At 37.6% G+C, this 20,713-nt stretch overlaps 1 long non-coding RNA gene across 1 annotated transcript; it reads right to left on the bottom strand.

Annotated features, from left to right (window-relative positions):
* Positions 1-7,345: 7,345 nt before the first annotated feature.
* On the bottom strand, positions 7,346-9,744 carry LOC132633935 (uncharacterized). Its single transcript, XR_009579947.1, has 3 exons — positions 9,448-9,744; positions 8,635-8,685; positions 7,346-7,433 (listed from the first exon to the last, which is right to left on the bottom strand). It is a non-coding gene; the product is annotated as an uncharacterized LOC132633935 (long non-coding RNA).
* Positions 9,745-20,713: the final 10,969 nt, after the last annotated feature.

Here is a 20,713-nt window from a genome sequence, read left to right as displayed (position 1 = left end):
CTTGATGCTGAAATTCATCTTGATGAGATAGGTCTGGTAGACACCATCAAAGATAAAAATCTGGCATTGAATCAAGACCTTGCCAAGGCAATGATATTCCTCCGCCATCACCGTGATGAGAGCTTAAAATTGGAATATCCCACTGTTAAAGATCCTCTTATGTTGTAGAATAATTTGAAAGATAGATATGACCACCTGAAGATGGTTGTGCTTCCACAAGCACGCTTTGATTGGATCCGTTTGAGGCTACAAGATTTTAAATCTATATGTGAGTATAATTTTGACATGTTTAAAATTATTTCTCAGTTGAAATTATGTGGCGAAAATATCACTGATCATGATATGTTGGAGAAAACATTCTCCACTTTTCCTGCCTCGAGTATGCTCCTGCAGCAGCAATACTGGGAAATGAGGTTCAAGAAATATGCTGAACCATTTTCACATCTTCTAGTGGTTGAACAACATAATGAACTATTAATGAAATCATGAAAATTGACCAACTGGCACTGTCCCATTCCCTAAAGTGAATGAGGCAAACTTTCACCATTCTAGGCATGGAAAAGGTCGTGGTCATGGCTGTGGTCGAGGAAGAAATTTTAATCATGATAGACGTCTTGCACCAAATAATACCCTTCCCACCAGCAGTGTAAACAGAAGGATGAAAAGCATGAAGCTCTGCAAAAGAAAAATTCAAAAAATAAATGCTACCGATGTGGAGGAAAGAGGCACTGGTCACATACCTATCGTACGCCAAAGCATCTAGTTGAGCTTTATCAAGTCTCCTCAAAAAGGCAAAAAATAATGCTGAAGCAAATTTTATTTCTCAAGAAAATGTTGAGCCCATGCATCTAGATGTAGCAGATTTCTTCGAACTCCTTGAAGGAAAAATAGATCATCTGATGGGTGAAGGATCTGTAATAAGTTAGATATTTTCATCCATATTGTTACTATTAGCAAATATAGTTTTGTTTCCATAGTTATGTAAATAAAGTTTGTGTAATGCATTGTTTAATAATAATATCTACTTTAATGTTCACTTTGTCTATTCTTTCATTTTGAAGAATATATGAAAATTCCTCAAATTTTGTTTGGATCAATGACCAATCATGAATATATTTGTGTAATTGATAGTGGAACAATGCATGTCATATTCAAATATGAGAAATACTTTTCTCACTTGCGTAGGAAAATGGGAAATGTTAGTACAATTTCTAGCAATTCGAAATTGATTGAAGGCTCAGGAAGAGCTCCTATATTTCTGCCTAAGGGAACGACACTTATTATAGACGATGCATTATTCTCTTCTAAATCCCCACGAAACTTGTTAAGTTTCAAAGATATCTGCCATACTGGGTATCATGTTGAGATATTAAATGAAATAAATAATGAATATTTTGGCATTACAAAAAATGTCTTCGGCTAGAAATATGTTTTGGAGAAATTACCAACTTCCTCTTCTGGCTTGTATTATGCAGAAATTAGTACAATTGAAACACGTTCGATCGTAAACTAGAAGTTTAATAATTCAAGTACTTTTGTACTTTGGCATGACCAAATAGGTCACCCTGGATCAATAATGATGAGACGAATTATTAAAAATTCAAATGGGCATCCACTTAAGAACCTAAAGATTCTTGAAAGTGGTGAATTTTCATGTGCCTCTTGTTATCAAGGCAAATTGATAGCTAAGGCATCAACAATGAAAGTTGACATTAAATCCCCTGCCTTTTTAAAGAATATACATGGGGATATATGTGGACCTATTCATCCACCTTGTGGGTCATTCGGTTATTTCATGGTCCTAATAGATGCATCTTCAAGATGGTCTCATGTGTCTCTTATCCTCTCGCAACCTGGCGTTTGCGAAAATATCGGCACAAATTGTCACGACCCAACCCCGTAGGCCGTGACTAGTGTCCGTGCTGGAAACCCAAACGTACCCAATAACCCAAACCAGCAGACTAGCAGATTATATAAATATAAAAGTCAGTCGACGTTACTAGTGTCACAGAGGAACATATATAGCACATGGAAGCCGATAAGGCTATCACAAATCATAGCAACCCAAAACATATACAGAACCCACATGTATGTCTACAGACCTCTACAGAACATAACAGAATCATAAGACGGGACAGGGCCCCATCGTACCCCTGAATAGCGTACATATATACAATAGCAGAAGACTGTACCAACATATAGGCTCTGGACAAAAGAGCACTCCCAATATAGCAGAATAGATGTCCTAGGCAGGCGGGTCAGCAAATCTGTCGTCTGTACCTGCGCGGCATGAAAACGCAGCCTCCGAAGGAAGGGGGTCAGTACGAAATATGTACTGAGTATGTAAAGCACGGAACGTAGTAAACAAAGTCATAATCGAAGCAGAAGATACAGAAAATGAACTGAATATCCAGATTAGCAAAATGCTGATCATATCGCATAAATAATATTCGCTGGAAACATATGTTGTACCTGGTCCCATTACGGAACAAGATCATAACCGAAACAGAACTTACAGAGAAGTGAGTGTAACATCCGAAGTATCAAATGCATATTTTCGAAACATGAGGAGTGTGTACAGAAACATATACCATATCATATCCGACCCCTGCCAAGGGACTCGGCAAACAGAACGTGGCCACCCCCCGACGCTGGTGCCACCACACATAAGGAGCAGAATAGGGGATAACCCCGTAACATAACATATCATATCAGATGGCCATATCAGATCATATCATATCAGAATGTGTGTACATGGCACAGCATACTCCACAACCCATGTACATATATACCTGCCCCCTCACATCGAGGCACGGCGAACAATGCAGTGGAAGTCGCTTGAGAACATATCCTGGTCCGGGCTCAGTGTGCGAAACATTGGGGCATCCACGAGTGGAGTAGTGAGAGACTAAATGCAATTAAATTATCATAAGTATTTTCAGAGACTCAATGAGGCATACAAATGACAAACCAATCCAATGAAGTCAGACGGGATCATAATAAGTGAGTTTCGGATGTCATAATGAATTACAGAAGCATAATATTTCTGAAATCGTTCCGAGTGCCAAAACAATTTATAAGACTTGATGAAATATTTAAAACAGTTTTTGTTTAGTAGTTAAAAGAGTAGTCAGAACATTTCTTTCAAAAACTGCTCGAAAACAAGCCTTAAGTACAATAAGGGTAAAACCGGGAATAGTGGGCCCACCTCGGGACAAGCAAGGCGGTGGGCTCAAATTACGCATTTTAAGCTTATGGGGTCACCTACGAAGGTTCTACGGACATTCTATAACCTTTCAAATAGTTTGGGGAAGGTTTGCATAATTTTCAAGAAAGCATACAAAAATGGTTCAATTCTATTGAACGAAAATGTGACAATTTCATACGCGGATTCCGATGAGCAGAATATTCTCCGATGCGTGAATCCGATCCTAGTACTTCTAGGACATGCCAAAAGAAGAATCGGGATAGCTTTACATACCTTGTATGCTCTTTACGCCTTTCCAAATTCAATTCCCGTTTCCTTCAAAATCTACAATTGGTCACAATTACCAAATATCAACTTCAAGCCTTTAAGAATTCAATCTTAATTCATACTTGTCTACGGAAATTTGGGCAGCATCTCCCCTATACATATAGCATCCCTAGAATTTAACTCGGCCAAAATAATTCAACAACAACCCAACAACAACAACAATCACTACACAACACAATATAGCATAACTAGTCCTCTTTCCAACATAGTGCAATAACTTTCATTCCAACTTCACATTTCCAAACCAATCTCAGTGTTTTTACATTCATTACTAATCAAGATCATTACAATATAATTCGGAAGCATTTCATATCATTTCTTCAAAATATTCACAAGATATACAAAATATACAAACTTTCCACCAAAGTCATAATTCATCCAAAACTTCTAATATTCAACCTACATATCCATAACATATTTCCATCTTCCAATTTCATCAACCATAATCATAATTCACATCTTAACAACTTCATTTCCATAATATCACAAAATCATTCTAAAGTGACATAATCTTCTACATTCCAACTTCAACCAAAATTCATTCAACTTTCATTCCCAATATAATTTTCACCATAACCACAACTAGAATACAACATAAAATTCAACTCATATATGTATACAACATATATACACCCATGGCTACATATATATATATACATACCCACTTTGCAAACTTCCTTATTTCCATAATTTCTACTCATTTCCACATACCACAACATAAACAAACCTTCATAACATAAGAAAAAAGAATTGATTCTTACCTTTTTCTACAAACTCATTCACTTGAACAAGTTGTCAACTTGAAGAAATAAGTGCTCCTTCTTCCAAAACAATTACACCAAGTTGTAAAGGACCATTAAATTAGTAGGAATACCACAAGAAAATAATTTTAGAGGCAAGATTTTGAGGGGTGATTTTCCTATGGCCAAACCCGAAATGGCCTTATTTTTGCTCTTCTTTGTGTTTTGTTCTTGGTTCTTGAAGTTTCTAATGAATAAATAATGCATATATGGCCCCTTATATTAATTTGGCACATGGAAATTAATCAATTTGGTGGGCTTGGACCAGGTATGGCCGGCCACCCTCTCACCTTGGGCCTAAATTTTTCTTTTCGTTTTTTTGGGCCAACTTAGTTGGTCCCGAGTTGGGCCTAGCCCACTGACATTTTGACCTTAAAACGTCCATATCTCCTTGTACCGACGTCACCTTGGAACCCACGACCTATGGATGGAAAGCTAATTCAATTATCTACAACTTCTATTTCTTGGTATTTTTCCAAATTTCAAACTTATAATACCGTTTTTGCCCTCCAAAGTCAGGTCACCCGAAAACGTTTTCTTAAAAATACTCGTTTGGAGGACTTCCACTTTGATTTGGCCCAAGGGTCCTTCTTGAGTTGTTTTTAACTTCACATATGTGATTCATATAATTTGTCACATGTCCCAAAAAAAAATCTTGACGTGTGGGCCCCACCTCAACTTACAATTAATCCGACGTTCAAAAATACGGGATGTAACATCCTCCCCCCCTTTAGAACATTCGTCCTCGAATGTTCAACTAGCCTTATGGGGTATTATAATACGTCGGAGAGGTCTCTTTCTTGCCTTCAAAATTTCCCAAACGTTACTATTACTGTCCCCCTTTACGTACTCGCCCCTTTTTTCTATTTCTGAACATCGTTGTGCTGGAACGTCCCGGCCTTAGCTGGCGACGGAACTAGTGTTAGTTTACTTGTAATATCTGTACCATGTCCTTCGCTTTGTTTCTCAAATTATGTTCAGTTAATATCTTTCATACCTCGCGACACTGGCTGCTGAGGTCCACCTGTCGGTCGGTACAGTCATGAATGGGGTGTCATATGCACACATACACATTTACTACCATTTTGCTTACAAAACAATTCTCAAACGCTTATTCAAACTTATTCTTATTCCCAGGCTGCATTGCGCTATCTTCTTCTTCTCCGGCTTATTTTGCCTTAGTCTCCCCGACTTCTTTAAGGTCTATAATCATTCCACATATTCTAATTTCCTTTAGGTTACCCCAAATTTCCCATTCGTCCCTTATTCCTATACTTGTGAAAATTTTAGTTTACTTCCCAGGGGGTCACCCATCCCGGAATTGCTCTGGCCCTAGCACGCTTAACCTTACAACTTTAATGCATTTAGGTGCGTTAAGGCCGGTATAATCACGTCAACTGCCCCGCGCGACCTTGGTCACGTAATTTAAGGCAAATCGGGATCTTAACAACTTTCAAAACACCCTCGTAGCGGGTCCCACCCCGACTTAGAGGGGATTCTTTTACTTTTCTGACTATATAGTTACCATGTCGCCCCCTGTAAATCCTCAATATTTACCTTCATGTATATATATATAAAATTCTAAACAGCCCACGAGTTTAAGTTTTTATTCCACAAATTCCATCTTCAATCCGTCGATGAAAACTGATGGAATGTTACTGTAAGGCATCTTCCGACCACCAGCAAAAGAAAACTAGAGTCCGACGAACTTCGCGGAATCTTTTAGTACTTAATTCACATAATTACCTCCATATCTATATATATATTTTTTTGAGTCGTGAGCGAACCACTCAATTCCCAACTGCCTGTCATACACTTTGTATCCTTCCAATTAGAGGAAACTTAATCGTTGGACATTTTTGCCCCTCCACATATTTTTGCCCTTCACATGGGCTGTGCTAAAGCAAAATGGGGTTGGAACATATTTCTGGTCCATTTAAATAAATTGCGAATTTGCTACTCGTATATGCTTTCTCGAGATAAAATTTTCCAAACAAAGATAATGCTTCTTACGAATGCTATGAAGGGTATCTCTTAAACTTTAATCCAACATAATGGGTTTGACCTATCGGTATCGACCCTCAAGACATGTTAAGAATTTATATCTCATTTTCCTCTTTATATTCCTAGAAAAATTTAGGCTGAGGTTCCTCTGTATTTCTTACTATCCCAAAACCTGTACACAGGAAATACCAACCATGCCTCACAGGGCCAACACATATACGTATATACATATCATATCATATCTCCTCATAGCCACACGGGGCTAACAATTTCAAATAAAAGTATAAAGATACCGAGGCTTACCTCACATGCCCAACTCAAACTGCACCTGCTACACTTTCCTGTTTGTTTTTCTTTTCAATCTTCAACTTTATGTTTCAATCGTATTTCAAACACCTTACCCAGCATACATCTTTCATACCATTACTTACCTGTGTACTGTGTAGCTTCCAATATCATCAGTCGCTGTCTTACGTCAATACCGTTCTCCAGCTGCAATCAAGGGTTAGTAAAAAAAAAAAAGGTTCATTTCCTACAGCTGGCTCTATCGCACGATCTAAGATCCAAAGAAAGGTAACACCCTAAATGTCCTGTAGCCTCCTGTTTATAGATGTGGTGCACAACACACCGATAAACAAGACTCTACTAGACACGGTCTGTAGACACTCCGAGGACGAACCGCTCTGATACCACTTTTGTCACGACCCAACCCCGTAGGCCGTGACTAGTGTCCGTGCTGGACACCCAAACGTACCCAATAACCCAAACCAGCAGACTAGCAGATTATATAAATATAAAAGTCAGTCGACGTTACTAGTGTCACAGAGGAACATATATAGCACATGGAAGCCGATAAGGCTATCACAAATCATAGCAACCCAAAACATATACAGAACCCACATGTATGTCTACAGACCTCTACAGAACATAACAGAATCATAAGACGGGACAGGGACCCATCGTACCCCTGAATAGCGTACATATATACAATAGCAGAAGACTGTACCAACATATAGGCTCTGGACAAAAGAGCACTCCCAATATAGCAGAATAGATGTCCTAGGCAGGCGGGTCAGCAAATCTGTCGTCTGTACCTGCGCGGCATGAAAACGCAGCCCCCGAAGGAAGGGGGTCAGTACGAAATATGTACTGAGTATGTAAAGCACGGAACGTAGTAAACAAAGTCATAATCGAAGCAGAAGATACAGAAAATGAACTGAATATCCAGATTAGCAAAATGCTGATCATATCGCATAAATAATATTCGCTGGAAACATATGTTGTACCTGGTCCCATTACGGAACAAGATCATAACCGAAACAGAACTTACAGAGAAGTGAGTGTAACATCCGAAGTATCAAATGCATATTTTCGAAACATGAGGAGTGTGTACAGAAACATATACCATATCATATTCGACCCCTGCCAAGGGACTCGGCAAACAGAACGTGGCCACCCCCCGACGCTGGTGCCACCACACATAAGGAGCAGAATAGGGGATAACCCCGTAACATAACATATCATATCAGATGGCCATATCAGATCATATCATATCAGAATGTGTGTACATGGCACAGCATACTCCACAACCCATGTATATATATACCTGCCCCCTCACATCGAGGCACGGCGAACAATGCAGTGGAAGTCGCTTGAGAACATATCCTGGTCCGGGCTCAGTGTGCGAAACATTGGGGCATCCACGAGTGGAGTAGTGAGAGACTAAATGCAATTAAATTATCATAAGTATTTTCAGAGACTCGATGAGGCATACCAATGACAAACCAATCCAATGAAGTCAGACGGGATCATAATAAGTGAGTTTCGGATGTCATAATGAATTACAGAAGCATAATATTTCTGAAATCGTTCCGAGTGCCAAAAAAATTTATAAGACTTGATGAAATATTTAAAACAGTTTTTGTTTAGTAGTTAAAAGAGTAGTCAGAACATTTCTTTCAAAAACTGCTCGAAAACAAGCCTTAAGTACAATAAGGGTAAAACCGGGAATAGTGGGCCCACCTCGGGACAAGCAAGGCGGTGGGCTCAAATTATGCATTTTAAGCTTATGGGGTCACCTACGAAGGTTCTACGGACATTCTATAACCTTTCAAATAGTTTGGGGAAGGTTTGCATAATTTTCAAGAAAGCATACAAAAATGGTTCAATTCTATTGAACGAAAATGTGACAATTTCATACGCGGATTCCGATGAGCAGAATATTCTCCGATGCGTGAATCCGATCCTAGTACTTCTAGGACATGCCAAAAGAAGAATCGGGATAGCTTTACATACCTTGTATGCTCTTTACGCCTTTCCAAATTCAATTCCCGTTTCCTTCAAAATCTACAATTGGTCACAATTACCAAATATCAACTTCAAGCCTTTAAGAATTCAATCTTAATTCATACTTGTCTACGGAAATTTGGGCAGCATCTCCCCTATACATATAGCATCCCTAGAATTTAACTCGGCCAAAATAATTCAACAACAACCCAACAACAACAACAATCACTACACAACACAATATAGCATAACTAGTCCTCTTTCCAACATAGTGCAATAACTTTCATTCCAACTTCACATTTCCAAACCAATCTCAGTGTTTTTACATTCATTACTAATCAAGATCATTACAATATAATTCGGAAGCATTTCATATCATTTCTTCAAAATATTCACAAGATATACAAAATATACAAACTTTCCACCAAAGTCATAATTCATCCAAAACTTCTAATATTCAACCTACATATCCATAACATATTTCCATCTTCCAATTTCATCAACCATAATCATAATTCACATCTTAACAACTTCATTTCCATAATATCACAAAATCATTCTAAAGTGACATAATCTTCTACATTCCAACTTCAACCAAAATTCATTCAACTTTCATTCCCAATATAATTTTCACCATAACCACAACTAGAATACAACATAAAATTCAACTCATATATGTATACAACATATATACACCCATGGCTACATATATATATACATACCCACTTTGCAAACTTCCTTATTTCCATAATTTCTACTCATTTCCACATACCACAACATAAACAAACCTTCATAACATAAGAAAAAAGAATTGATTCTTACCTTTTTCTACAAACTCCTTCACTTGAACAAGTTGTCAACTTGAAGAAATAAGTGCTCCTTCTTCCAAAACAATTACACCAAGTTGTAAAGGACCATTAAATTAGTAGGAATACCACAAGAAAATAATTTTAGAGGCAAGATTTTGAGGGGTGATTTTCCTATGGCCAAACCCGAAATGGCCTTATTTTTGCTCTTCTTTGTGTTTTGTTCTTGGTTCTTGAAGTTTCTAATGAATAAATAATGCATATATGGCCCCTTATATTAATTTGGCACATGGAAATTAATCAATTTGGTGGGCTTGGACCAGGTATGGCCGGCCACACTCTCACCTTGGGCCTAAATTTTTCTTTTCGTTTTTTTGGGCCAACTCGGTTGGTCCCGAGTTGGGCCTAGCCCACTGACATTTCAACCTTAAAACGTCCATATCTCCTTGTACCGACGTCACCTTGGAACCCACGACCTATGGATGGAAAGCTAATTCAATTATCTACAACTTCTATTTCTTGGTAGTTTTCCAAATTCCAAACTTATAATACCGTTTTTGCCCTCCACAGTCAGGTCACCCGAAAACGTTTTCTTAAAAATACTCGTTTGGAGGACTTCCACTTTGATTTGGCCCAAGGGTCCTTCTTGAGTTGTGTTTAACTTCACATATGTGATTCATATAATTTGTCACATGTCCCAAAAAAAAAAATCTTGACGTGTGGGCCCCACCTCAACTTACAATTAATCCGACGTTCAAAAATACGGGATGTAACATCCTCCCCCCCTTTAGAACATTCGTCCTCGAATGTTCAACTAGCCTTATGGGGTATTATAATACGTCGGAGAGGTCTCTTTCTTGCCTTCAAAATTTCCCAAACGTTACTATTACTGTCCCCCTTTACGTACTCGCCCCTTTTTTCTATTTCCGAACATCGTTGTGCTGGAACGTCCCGGCCTTAGCTGGCGACGGAACTAGTGTTAGTTTACTTGTAATATCTGTACCATGTCCTTCGCTTTGTTTCTCAAATTATGTTCAGTTAATATCTTTCATACCTCGCGACACTGGCTGCTGAGGTCCACCTGTCGGTCGGTACAGTCATGAATGGGGTGTCATATGCACACATACACATTTACTACCATTTTGCTTACAAAACAATTCTCAAACGCTTATTCAAACTTATTCTTATTCCCAGGCTGCATTGCGCTATCTTCTTCTTCTCAGGCTTATTTTGCCTTAGTCTCCCCGACTTCTTTAAGGTCTATAATCATTCCACATATTCTAATTTCCTTTAGGTTACCCCAAATTTCCCATTCGTCCCTTATTCCTATACTTGTGAAAATTTTAGTTTACTTCCCAGGGGGTCACCCATCCCGGAATTGCTCTGGCCCTAGCACGCTTAACCTTACAACTTTAATGCATTTAGGTGCGTTAAGGCCGGTATAATCACGTCAACTGCCCCGCGCGACCTTGGTCACGTAATTTAAGGCAAATCGGGATCTTAACAACTTTCAAAACACCCTCGTAGCGGGTCCCACCCCGACTTAGAGGGGATTCTTTTACTTTTCTGACTATATAGTTACCATGTCGCCCCCTGTAAATCCTCAATATTTACCTTCATGTATATATATATAAAATTCTAAACAGCCCACGAGTTTAAGTTTTATTCCACAAATTCCATCTTCAATCCGTCGATGAAAACTGATGGAATGTTACTGTAAGGCATCTTCTGACCACCAGCAAAAGAAAACTAGAGTCCGACGAACTTCGCGGAATCTTTTAGTACTTAATTCACATAATTACCTCCATATCTATATATATATATATTTGAGTCGTGAGCGAACCACTCAATTCCCAACTGCCTGTCATACAGTTTGTATCCTTCCAATTAGAGGAAACTTAATCGTTGGACATTTTTGCCCCTCCACATATTTTTGCCCTTCACATGGGCTGTGCTAAAGCAAAATGGGGTTGGAACATATTTCTGGTCCATTTAAATAAATTGCGAATTTGCTACTCGTATATGCTTTCTCGAGATAAAATTTTCCAAACAAAGATAATGCTTCTTACGAATGCTATGAAGGGTATCTCTTAAACTTTAATCCAACATAATGGGTTTGACCTATCGGTATCGACCCTCAAGACATGTTAAGAATTTATATCTCATTTTCCTCTTTATATTCCTAGAAAAATTTGGGCAGAGGTTCCTCTGTATTTCTTACTATCCCAAAACCTGTACACAGGAAATACCAACCATGCCTCACAGGGCCAACACATATACGTATATACATATCATATCATATCGCCTCATAGCCACACGGGGCTAACAATTTCAAATAAAAGTATAAAGATACCGAGGCTTACCTCACATGCCCAACTCAAACTGCACCTGCTACACTTTCCTGTTTATTTTTCTTTTCAATCTTCAACTTTATGTTTCAATCGTATTTCAAACACCTTACCCAGCATACATCTTTCATACCATTACTTACCTGTGTACTGTGTAGCTTCCAATATCATCAGTCGCTGTCTTACGTCAATACCGTTCTCCAGCTGCAATCAAGGGTTAGTAAAAAAAAAAAAGGTTCATTTCCTACAGCTGGCTCTATCGCACGATCTAAGATCCAAAGAAAGGTAACACCCTAAATGTCCTGTAACCTCCTGTTTATAGATGTGGTGCACAACACACCGATAAACAAGACTCTACTAGACACGGTCTGTAGACACTCCGAGGAAGAACCGCTCTGATACCACTTTTGTCACGACCCAACCCCGTAGGCCGTGACTAGTGTCCGTGCTAGACACCCAAACGTACCCAATAACCCAAACCAGCAGACTAGCAGATTATATAAATATAAAAGTCAGTCGACGTTACTAGTGTCACAGAGGAACATATATAGCACATGGAAGCCGATAAGGCTATCACAAATCATAGCAACCCAAAACATATACAGAACCCACATGTATGTCTACAGACCTCTACAGAACATAACAGAATCATAAGACGGGACAGGGACCCATCGTACCCCTGAATAGCGTACATATATACAATAGCAGAAGACTGTACCAACATATAGGCTCTGGACAAAAGAGCACTCCCAATATAGCAGAATAGATGTCCTAGGCAGGCGGGTCAGTAAATCTGTCGTCTGTACCTGCGCGGCATGAAAACGCAGCCCCCGAAGGAAGGGGGTCAGTACGAAATATGTACTGAGTATGTAAAGCACGGAACGTAGTAAACAAAGTCATAATCGAAGCAGAAGATACAGAAAATGAACTGAATATCCAGATTAGCAAAATGCTGATCATATCGCATAAATAATATTCGCTGGAAACATATGTTGTACCTGGTCCCATTACGGAACAAGATCATAACCGAAACAGAACTTACAGAGAAGTGAGTGTAACATCCGAAGTATCAAATGCATATTTTCGAAACATGAGGAGTGTGTACAGAAACATATACCATATCATATCCGACCCCTGCCAAGGGACTCGGCAAACAGAACGTGGCCACCCCCCGACGCTGGTGCCACCACACATAAGGAGCAGAATAGGGGATAACCCCATAACATAACATATCATATCAGATGGCCATATCAGATCATATCATATCAGAATGTGTGTACATGGCACAGCATACTCCACAACCCATGTATATATATACCTACCCCCTCACATCGAGGCACGGCGAACAATGCAGTGGAAGTCGCTTGAGAACATATCCTGGTCCGGGCTCAGTGTGCGAAACATTGGGGCATCCACGAGTGGAGTAGTGAGAGACTAAATGCAATTAAATTATCATAAGTATTTTCAGAGACTCGATGAGGCATACCAATGACAAACCAATCCAATGAAGTCAGACGGGATCATAATAAGTGAGTTTCGGATGTCATAATGAATTACAGAAGCATAATATTTCTGAAATCGTTCCGAGTGCCAAAACAATTTATAAGACTTGATGAAATATTTAAAACAGTTTTTGTTTAGTAGTTAAAAGAGTAGTCAGAACATTTCTTTCAAAAACTGCTCGAAAACAAGCCTTAAGTACAATAAGGGTAAAACCGGGAATAGTGGGCCCACCTCGGGACAAGCAAGGCGGTGGGCTCAAATTACGCATTTTAAGCTTATGGGGTCACCTACGAAGGTTCTACGGACATTCTATAACCTTTCAAATAGTTTGGGGAAGGTTTGCATAATTTTCAAGAAAGCATACAAAAATGGTTCAATTCTATTGAACGAAAATGTGACAATTTCATACGCGGATTCCGATGAGCAGAATATTCTCCGATGCGTGAATCCGATCCTAGTACTTCTAGGACATGCCAAAAGAAGAATCGGGATAGCTTTACATACCTTGTATGCTCTTTACGCCTTTCCAAATTCAATTCCCGTTTCCTTCAAAATCTACAATTGGTCACAATTACCAAATATCAACTTCAAGCCTTTAAGAATTCAATCTTAATTCATACTTGTCTACGGAAATTTGGGCAGCATCTCCCCTATACATATAGCATCCCTAGAATTTAACTCGGCCAAAATAATTCAACAACAACCCAACAACAACAACAATCACTACACAACACAATATAGCATAACTAGTCCTCTTTCCAACATAGTGCAATAACTTTCATTCCAACTTCACATTTCCAAACCAATCTCAGTGTTTTTACATTCATTACTAATCAAGATCATTACAATATAATTCGGAAGCATTTCATATCATTTCTTCAAAATATTCACAAGATATACAAAATATACAAACTTTCCACCAAAGTCATAATTCATCCAAAACTTCTAATATTCAACCTACATATCCATAACATATTTCCATCTTCCAATTTCATCAACCATAATCATAATTCACATCTTAACAACTTCATTTCCATAATATCACAAAATCATTCTAAAGTGACATAATCTTCTACATTCCAACTTCAACCAAAATTCATTCAACTTTCATTCCCAATATAATTTTCACCATAACCACAACTAGAATACAACATCAAATTCAACTCATATATGTATACAACATATATACACCCATGGCTACATATATATATACATACCCACTTTGCAAACTTCCTTATTTCCATAATTTCTACTCATTTCCACATACCACAACATAAACAAACCTTCATAACATAAGAAAAAAGAATTGATTCTTACCTTTTTCTACAAACTCCTTCACTTGAACAAGTTGTCAACTTGAAGAAATAAGTGCTCCTTCTTCCAAAACAATTACACCAAGTTGTAAAGGACCATTAAATTAGTAGGAATACCACAAGAAAATAATTTTAGAGGCAAGATTTTGAGGGGTGATTTTCCTGTGGCCAAACCCGAAATGGCCTTATTTTTGCTCTTCTTTGTGTTTGTTCTTGGTTCTTGAAGTTTCTAATGAATAAATAATGCATATATGGCCCCTTAAATTAATTTGGCACATGGAAATTAATCAATTTGGTGGGCTTGGACCAGGTATGGCCGGCCACCCTCTCACCTTGGGCCTAAATTTTTCTTTTCGTTTTTTTGGGCCAACTCGGTTGGTCCCGAGTTGGGCCTAGCCCACTGACATTTCGACCATAAAACGTCCATATCTCCTTGTACCGACGTCACCTTGGAACCCACGACCTATGGATGGAAAGCTAATTCAATTATCTACAACTTCTATTTCTTGGTATTTTTCCAAATTCCAAACCTATAATACCGTTTTTGCCCTCCAAAGTCAGGTCACCCGAAAACGTTTTCTTAAAAATACTCGTTTGGAGGACTTCCACTTTGATTTGGCCCAAGGGTCCTTCTTGTGTTGTGTTTAACTTCACATATGTGATTCATATAATTTGTCACATGTCCCAAAAAAAAAAATCTTGACGTGTGGGCCCCACCTCAACTTACAATTAATCCGACGTTCAAAAATACGGGATGTAACACAAATAATACGCTTAAGGGCACAGTTCCCAGATTATCCCATTAAGGCTATACGCCTCGAAATGCCAGAGAATTTACATCTCAAGCTTTTGATGATTATTGTTTATCAGTTGGGTAAAAGTTGAACATCCTGTAGCTCATGTTCATACCCAAAATGGTCATGCTGAGTCATTTATTAAACGCCTACAATTGATAGAAAGACCACTACTTATGAAAAGAGGGTTGCCCACTACCGTTTGGGATCATGCTGTTTTACATGCAGCATCTCCTATTCGTCTCAGACCGACTCATTATAATAAACACTTCCCGTCACAATTAGTATTTGGTCATGAACCAAATATTGCTCATCTCAAAATCTTTGATTGTGCTGTATATGTGCCGGTAGCACCATCACAATGCACTAAGATGGGCCCCCAAAGAAGGTTAGGAATATATGTTAGGTTTGAATCACCCTCTATTATTCGCTATCTTGAACCATTAATGAGAGATTTATTCACTGCTCGATTTGTAGATTGTCGATTTGATGAAACAAATTTCCCACAATTAGGGAGAGACAGAAAAGAAATTAAAAAAGGAATTGCATGGAAAGTTTCATCACTGTCCCATTTTAATCCACGTGCCCCTATATGTGAACATGAGATCAAGATGAACATTCACTTGTAGAAAATAGCAAATCAAATGCCAGAAGCATTTACTGATTTGAAAAGAATAACTACGTCACATATCCCTGCAGAAAATATGCCTATCCGAATTGATGTCCCAAAGGGACAATCTACTAGTGTCATAGCCTCTAAATCTCATACACGCCTGAAGCGTGGTAGGCCATTGGATTCCAAGGATAAAAATCCTAGAAAAAGAAACACGAAAAATGATCAGAATGACATTATGAAAGAATATCATGAAGATATTCAAAATCTTATTAATCCTGATCCTGAAGATATCTGAGAACCCGAGACTCGAGTAAGTAAAGAACTATCATTAAGTTCTTCTGGTAATGGGATAGATTTTAATCGATCGAAGATTATAGTGGATAATGTTTTTGCATACAATGTTGTACTGAATATTATGAAAGACAATGAGGATCAGGAACCTCAATCTGTCGAAGAATGTCGACGAAGATATGATTGGCCAAAATGGCAAGAGCCAGTTCAATCAGAATTGAATTCATTTGCTAAACGTGAGGTTTTTGGACAGGTAGTCCAAACGCCTAATGGCGTAAAACCAGTTGGCCATGGGTCTTTATGCGGAAAAGGAATAGAGAAATGAAATTGTGAGATACAAGGCACGCCTTGTTTCACAAGGATTCTCTCAAAGACCCAGTATCGACCATGAAGAAACATATTCACCCGCTATGGATGGCACAACATTCTGATATCTCATCAGCTTAGCCGTACATGAAAATGTTGAAATAGATCTGATAGATGTGGTTACAGCTTACCTTTACGGTGATAATGAAATTTATATGAAAATGCCTGAAGTATTTAAAATGCCTAAAGCAATTTGTTCAAAGTCTCGGGAGATGTATTCAATCAGATTGCAAAGATCATTATATGGTCTACAACAATCAGGGTGCATGTGGTATAATCGCCTTAGTGAGTACTTAATAAATGAAGGTTATATGAATGATGTCATTTGTCTATGTGTTTTTATTAGGAAAACAAAATCAGAGTTTGTTATACTTGCCTAATTGGAACTCCAAAAGGCGATTGAATAGTTAAAGAAAGAATTTGAGATGAAAGATCTTGGAAAACAAAACTCTATCTTGGTTTGTAGATTGAACATTTAGTAGACGGAATCTTTATCCATCAATCTACTTATAGCGAAAAAGTTTTAAAACTATTTTATATGGACAATGTGCATCCGTTAAGTACTCCAATGGTTGTTCGCTCACTTGAAACGAGTAAAGATCCTTTCTGACCTCAGGAAGAAAATGAAGAGCTTCTTGGTCCTGAAGTACCATATCTTAGTGCAATTGGTGCACTTATGACCTGACATAGCGTTCTCTGTTAATTTGCAGGCAAGATATAGCTCTTCTCCTACATGAATACATTGAAACGGAGTCAAGCATATATTGCAATATCTGAAGGGAACTATCGATATATAGGTCTGTTTTATGCTAAGAATGATAGTGCATATCTTATTGGTTAGGCAGATGCAGGTTATTCATCTGATCCGCATAAAGCTCGATCTCAAACAAGTTACTTTTTTACATGCGGAGGTACTGCTATATCGTGGCGATCTACAAAGCAGTCAATTATTGCTGCTTCTTCGAATCATGCTGAGATAATAGCTATTTATGAAGCAAGTGGAGAATGTGTGTGGTTGAGATCAATGTTACATTTCATCAGAGAAAGATGTGGCTTAAAAGTGTGATACAAAAATACCCACAGCATTATATGAAGACAATGCTGCATGCATAGCTCAATTAAAAAGAGGCTTCATAAAAGGAGATAGAACGAAGCACATTTCACCAAAGTTATTCTTCACACATGATCTCCAGAAGAATGGTGATATTAATGTGTAACAAATCCGTTCAAGTGACAATCTTGCAGATTTGTTCACCAAATCTTTGCCAACTTCAACTCTTGAGAAGATGATATTCAAGATTGAAATATGAAGACTCTGACATCTGAATTTTGGTCTTCGTCAGGGGGAGTGAATTACGTGTTGTAATCTTTTTCCTTAACCAAGGTTTTGCCCCATTGGATTTTCTTGGTAAATTTTTTAATGAGGCAGCTCTCAAAGTGTATTACTAAATATGTGTACTTTTTTTCCTTCATTAGGACTTTTTCCCGTGGGATTTTTTCTAATAACGTTTTAACGAGGTACATCATCTATTAATGGGCATCTAAGGGGGAGTATTGTAAATATTATTAATGAATTTCCATTTAATATGCTTGGAAACCAAGAATACTTGGCCACCAAGGAAACTTGGCAACCAAGAATACTTGGCCTCCAAGCTGTTATCTTGTGCTTGCCCATCAATTTCCTCCTATAAATAGGAGTTCATTTGTAGAATATTAAATAGACAATGAAATCTCTCTTAAGTTAAAGGTTGAATAATATATTAGTCTCTTTCTATATACTTGTCTTTGGTGTATTTAATTTATAGTCTTTATTTTATAACAAGTCGCATATTAACGATCAATTAGAAAATAATCTAACTACAATTAATTCTCAAAACTGAATTTGCTGAAACATTTCTATCTAGACACGTGCTACATCAAACCACTTTTAATTTTGGCTAGGTTAAAAAAAACGTAGTTAGATACACAAAGTATCTCGTATTAGTGCAAGGTCCGGGATAGGTCACACCTCCAGGAGGTGTAATGTAAGCAGTCTTCCCTAACCCAAGCATCAATAGCTAATTCCACAACTCAAACACAAATTTTATAAATCACACGAAGATAACTTTACCACTCGGGCTTAGGGCTGGGCATATTTCGATTCAGACCGGAAAAATCGACCGAAAACCGAATTTTTTTAATTTCGTTTCGATTTTTCGGTGTGTTCAATTCAGTTTGGTTTTCGGTTTATGCAAATTCTAATTCAGTTAAACCAAAAAATCGAATTTTAGCAAGCCATATATATATATATATATATATATATATATATATATATATTGTATGTCTCTTTATGGTCTCTCTATATGTGACGGCTTTGCTCCTGCGTGGCTGCGTTATCAGGCAAAGCAGCAGCAAAATCATAGAGAAAAATGAAGGTTTAGCCCAGTATGAAGAACGAAAAAGGGCCAAATATGTACTTTATTCTTTTTCACAGTTTCTTGGTGAAGTGTTAGATTTACTATTGTTTTGAGCATCTTGATATAATCTACACAATTTGAGGTTCTTTATTCCTATGGGGTTGTTTACTTTGTGGGATTGTGTAATTCTACTTAATAAAAATTGCATTTTATTACCATGAAGAATGAGGTCAACAAAGAGTAGAAAAGGAAATTCTTGGAGGGTGGTTGCTTTCTCTTTTTGCCTATGATTTCTTTGACCCTCTTCAGATGTACTAATAGCTAGTAGTCTAGTACTATTTCCTGTTTCTTGCGAGCTTAGCAAAAATCGCTATAGTGTTAGCTTACGTTTGTTAAAAATTGCTAGAAATTGTCCAAACTCCTACTTGTTGCTGTAGGAAAGCTTTCATATCTAAACCGAAGAATCCGAACCGAAATTGCAAAAACTGAACTGAACCGAAGTTATTTTAGTTCGGTTTCGATTCACATTTTTTACAAACCAAAAATCGAAAAATCGAACCGAATTTATGAAACCGACCGAACGCCCAACCCTACTCGAGCTTCCCTGACCTAGATTATAGAAGAATGAAAATAATGAATTCATACAACTCAACTAATTTGGTATGAGATAATGCCTTAATTGATTTTGATAGTGTGTTTTTAGGGGCAAAAGAGGGGAGCGCGTTTTGGCATGTCGGTCATCACTCATCTCTCATCGTCTGTTGTATATACGTTCTTAGAAGAATAATTCAAAACTTCCATTATAAAATATACAAGTGGATCCACGATATGATAAAAACTTCTTTGCATACAGCTTCATGCTGGAGCCTGTAGCTTCTTTTTAAAAAACACACCTCAAGTTTTTAGTTTTCTACCTGAACTATCAAGTGTGAGAGTTTTTGACCCTTAATTTCAGGTAGGAAACTAAAAAAAATGATACTTGCGGTGTGTTTTTGACCCTTAATTCTTCTTTTTATGCTTTTAATATTGGGCATTTTACATAAATGGCAAACATTTAGGGTTCAATCAAGCTACATAGTTAATGTTTCAATATTTACGTTCTGTAGCAAATCAGTCCAGCTCCCACATGTGTATTCAATTTTTATTTTTTATTTTTTTTGCTGTATTCATGAATACAACAATTTTTTTCTAACTGTATTCATAAAATAACTATCTGTATTCATAAATTGGCTTGTTGTATTCATGAATACAACTATTAAAAAACTGAATACATATACACCAATAATATAAAATACACCAAAAAATTAACAAATATGTCATATTTTTCTGTATGTATACAACAAATACAAGCGAAAAAACTGTATACAACATAGATACACCAAAAAATTAACAAGTACGTCATATTTTCCGGTATGTATACAACAAATACAAGCGAAAAATATTATATACACGGTAAATATACAACAAAAACAGTGAAAATCTAGATTTTTTCTAGATCTGACCGGAAAAAATTCCAGCTAATACAACAACATTTTTTTCATTTTTGCTTCTAACAATGCTCAGATCCGTTATAGCTCTGAGTTTTTTTTCATTTTTGCTTCCAACAATGCTTAGATCCATCGCTATTTGATGCTTTTCCGGCGTAGATCTGAGTT

The sequence above is a fragment of the Lycium barbarum genome, chromosome 3, assembly GCF_019175385.1.
Source record: "Lycium barbarum isolate Lr01 chromosome 3, ASM1917538v2, whole genome shotgun sequence".
In the NCBI taxonomy this organism is placed as follows: domain Eukaryota; kingdom Viridiplantae; phylum Streptophyta; class Magnoliopsida; order Solanales; family Solanaceae; genus Lycium; species Lycium barbarum.
This window is presented reverse-complemented; position numbering and strand designations above follow the sequence as displayed.